Source organism: Penaeus japonicus, unplaced genomic scaffold (assembly GCF_977035675.1).
Source record: "Penaeus japonicus unplaced genomic scaffold, GWHDUDI00000001_assembly GWHDUDI00000031, whole genome shotgun sequence".
NCBI classification, from domain to species: domain Eukaryota; kingdom Metazoa; phylum Arthropoda; class Malacostraca; order Decapoda; family Penaeidae; genus Penaeus; species Penaeus japonicus.
In genome coordinates this window covers 7,841,016-7,846,015 of record NW_028234433.1, presented here as the reverse complement: position 1 = coordinate 7,846,015, position 5,000 = coordinate 7,841,016, and positions in this window count along the sequence as shown.

The following is a 5,000-nucleotide window of genomic DNA, read 5'->3' as shown; positions in this document are numbered from 1 at the left end:
ACAAAGAGAAGCTGGTCCACCCATCGTCGGTCAGAGGAACAAATAAGAGCCTACTTCATGTGATGGTGGAAGCGTTCCATCATGCCAGGAAATCTAGGTGCTGAGGAAGGTCTTGGCTACAGTGGCTGTGGTGATGTTGTAGATGGGTGTAGCCTTGGGCCATCTGGTGAAGCAGTCAGTTATGCCCAGGATGAAGGAGTAGCCCTCATCCGATGTCAGGGGTCCAATGGCGTCTGGGCGGACATGATGGAACCTGTTACTTGGAATGGGGAAAATCTGAAGGGAGACCTGGTGTGCCTTTGGACCTTGCTTATCTGGGATGCAAGCGCGGCATCACTGTCTGACGTCCCTGTTGATGGCATCCCACACGACTTTACTGTGGATGAGATGTTGTGTGGGCTGATGCCATGGTGTTCATGGTAGGTGTTGAAGAAGTGTCGTAAGGAGGGCAGGATGTAGGGGAGTACATGGAGACATCGCATAGGAGGTAGTTTTGAAATCGGGGATTCGGATTTTCTTCTCCAACCGAAGTGAAGTCTGGCTTGCAATTAGGGCAGCCATGGAACTGTCCCATCCCTGTAAAGGGGTGATGGCGCTTACGTTGATGATGTGTCTGAGGGAAGTGAGAGATTTGAGACGCAAGGAAATCTAATGCCACAGGGAAAGCTGTGGACTCTGCAGCAACTGTGGAGGCATAGGTCTTGTCGGTGAAGATGACATCTATCTTCAATACTAGATTCTCCTGAAGGAGGAGGATTGGTTGGATATCCGTGGTAAAGGTCGTGCCTGAGCGAGCAAAGAAGCACTGGAAAATGGCATATGTCCTTCAGTGGTCGGCGATGTGAGGAAAGAGCACAGGGTTAGGTTCGGCGTGACTGGGGATAGCTTTTTTGAGATCATCGTACTGCGTGTATCCAGTGTGGTTAAGGTTGCCGATGATTAAGAGGAGCTATCTATTCTAGTATTAGTATCTTAAACAATTCACCCATATAATCATAATATGACAGTGTAGATATCCATGCACTGATAGAATTTGTCCCATCTTTGAAATGCCTGTATCATGAGTGTTTATATATTTCTTATGGAGGCGTGTAGGAGATAATGACAGATTGGTGTATGTATGGCGGCTGAACCCCTTACCTGAATAATGAATATGTCAAACTGTTGCATAGCATATAAGAAACAAGCCATCTGGTAAGTACAACATCCCTACTACTCCTAGACCCGACTACAGCAAAGCAGACTGGAGCAAATACAAAGAACTCCTAACAGACAAGCCACCTATCCAACTAGAAGGAAAACCCGTAACAGAAATAGACAAGGAAATGGACAAGTGGCTCCAAGATGTTCTAAACACCAAACGAACTTGCATCCCGAACAAATCCTTCAGAACAGCACCACACCCTACCAATTCACCAAAGTTGCAGCTCCTGCAGACACTGTACAAAGGGGTAAGGGACCTGGCAACCATCCAAGGATGGACACCAGAGTTAAGGAGACGGCATACTCAAATCAGGGACCAACTAGTGGATATCAGTAGAGCCCATTACAATCTCAAATGGGCAGAATTAACCACACAGCTGTCCACCAAAGTCAGAGACTCCAAGGAATTCTGGAGACGGCTTAAACAACTCATGGGGAACGAGGTTAAACATAGCCCATACCTCTATAACCACCAAGGAGAAAAGTGCTATACAGATCCAGAAAAAGAACAAATCCATCGTACATACTGGCGCAACATCTTCAAAATTTCTGATGAAGATATTCAACTCTTCGATGACGAGACAGAAGAAAGGGTTCTGGAAGATCTGGCACTACAGGCAGACCAACTAACTCCAGATCAAATAGTAAATATGGGAAACCTCGCAGGAGATCCCCTAATTACACCAATCACAGCAGAAGAGGTCACTAACGTAATCCGACGTACGAAAAATAAAGCACCAGGGCTAAGCCAAATAAAAATAACAGAGATATAAACAATAATAACAGAATATAAACAACAGGTTGAGAACGTACCTAGAGAACAACAATCTACTCAACCCCAGGCAGTACGGATTCCGAGAATCGAGGGGAACAACCACGGCAATCGCAATAGCGTACGAAACGATCGCTCTGGCTCTAGCTAATAAGAAAAAAGTTAATGTCATCCTTAGGGATGTTGTCAAGGCCTTTGATAAGGTCTGGCATCCGGGCATGACACACCGCCTACTCCAGCTGGGCCTACCAAGGGCATTAACCAAACTCCTGTGCAGCTTCCTAAACGAAAGAAAAGCCAAACTAAAAGTAGGAGACTGGATAGGACCGGAGTTTCCGTTACTGAGTGGAGTCCCACAGGGAAGCAATCTGTCACCTACTTTGTACATTATATACACGTCACCCACTCCACCACCAACAAGAGACAGCACATGTCATGTACGCAGATGACATAACACAAATAGTAGCACATCCCTCTCCCCGGAAACAATTCCTAAGACTGGCTACAGACAGAGCAATAGCCCAAGTTAACAACTTTGAAGCTGCCTGGAAAATCAGAACTAACAAAAATAAGTTCGTGATCATCCCAGCAGCCAGAACCAAACCGGGAAACACTAACTTAGAAAATATCAATGTAGATTATGCGAAAGAGGGAAGGCTACTAGGACTGAAAATCACTAATACAGGCATCTATTCCCATGTCAAAGAGTGGATCAAACTTGCCAGCAGTACCATGACCAAACTAAAAAGATTCTCCTCTTGTTCCGAAGAAGTCAAATTAAAACTGTACAAATCCCTAGTTCGACCCATACTAGAATACCCACCAGTTCCTATGAATACAGTTGCAATTTCATCCTGGTACAACATACAAGCCATCCAGAATAAGGCAATTCTCTGGGTGAAAGGGATAAGGTGGCCAAACCCCCGCCCATCAATAAGAGAGCTGCACCAAGAGTATGATCTCGATCCCATCAATGTCCATATTTCCAACATGGCAACAAAAACCTGGGATCACCTGGAATACATGGAGGACATGAACTACCAACAGATCTGTGAAATCCACGAAAACACCAACGGGGAACACAGATGGTGGCCATGAAGTCTCTCGAGAACACGACAACCGCCCCCAGAACCAATATTCTCGAGAAGCAATAGATGATACGCCGAAGAATAACGCGTCTAGAACAACTCGCTAACTAAGCGAACAGGAAACGGGTCCCCCAACCTCTCCTTCTTTCACCCTGGGAGCTCTGAAAGAGGGAGTGGAAGCTGGACCACATCTGCAAGGCTAAACCCTCTTGTCTGTTAATTGCCAGTAGCAGAGGAGAGGCAAAGCCGAGCAGATAAGAAACCGTTCAAGTGAACATACAGATGAGTGTAACTCACTAAAGGCAAAAAAGACACGTGTAAACCACTCGAGGGAAATTATGTCGAACACTAAACGGCCATAGTAAGCCATTATCACGAAAAGTATAATCACCCGAGGGTCACAACGCCGAAAAATCATTTCCGGCGCACTCTACTAACGCGTACTGAGACTCGTGACCAAGGTTGCACAACACACGAACTTAACCATAAACTTACCTGAAAACTCAAGGAGATGCTGACTGGGATGACCTCCTCCCGAATCTCATCCCCCACAGAAGACCTGGAAATAAAGGAAATGAAAAAGCTATTAATACATGGAATATGTGAACACGTGCACATATGTGTGCACATGTGGGAAAAAAAAAACAAAAAAAAAACAAGGTGAAGGTGAAGGTAAAACATCAGTTATAATTAAAAATGCCAATACATATAAAAGAGCATATATGTAATCGTGGGTATATGTCCAAGATACATATGCGCACATATATATGTGTACATATTTAGGTATGGCGGTATACATATGTCAATATCTGCGGAAGTGCTGAGGCACACATAAGAGAAAAAAAAAAAGCGAAGGTAAAAGGTGAAGGTAAAACGTGGGCATCTTAACTGCTACTCTACTTGAAAAAAAAGGTGAAGGTTAAACATGGGCATTTGAAATTTTATTCTACTTATATACATAGAAAACTATGTACAAAAAGACCAATACTATTTATAAATAACCTGCACCAGACCATTACACCCAAGTGGTCCCCCACCCCCACCACGGCGGGTCTTACCAACTGCCAAACACACGATGAATCGGTCCAAAAAGCCAAAACAACTAAGATGAACAACTGATGACCAGCAAGGGGTTACCTTTTATTATCTTCTCCTAGTATTTCATTTTAGGTAGCTAGCTGCCATCTTAGTTCTTCGTCCGCTTCTTCTTCTTTCGAGAATCTATATTCACTCTGCTTATCGTATCGTATCAAGTACAACGGTAACGCGCCGGCTTCACTTCTCAGTGGTCGGCAGATAGAGCCCCGTCCATGCTCATGAGTCTCGACTGTTGCCTGGTGGTCACTGCTGTGGCTGGGCACCACGGTGGGTGAGGCCTAAACTCAGATCGGGTCAACACTCGCTGGCACATTCTCACGAGTCAGCACTCGCTGACACAGATGGGCCCGCCATAGCGCACATAAGCCTGGCGAAGCATCTGCTGCTCTAATCTGGCTTAACCGTATAATAAATAGGTACCTCATCAATTAAAACACAGAAATATCCGGTTTCTATTCACACTCGATCTTTTAAGGCGCTCTCACACTAGCACTTTTCCATCAGCTTTCTGTAAAATTGTCAATTTTTGACCGAATTGTCGTTTTTTCTAGTCGGACGATAATTCCGAGTTTCCGCGTGAAAACATTGCCGTCGTCTTATTGGCCAAGCGGACTCAAATCAAGAACTATACTTTAAAATGTTTGTATTTGTTTAGAATTATTAATTATAATAAAATTTAGTGAATTTTATTTTTCTTACAAATATTATGAAATAAATTAACAAATGTAAATATGCAAATCTAATTTTTATTTCCATAATTAAAAATTGTTTTAAGTGCTCGATTTGATTTTTTACATCCGTCAGCCGCAGAGCGCGCCATTTCTCCTCCACCTTTGACT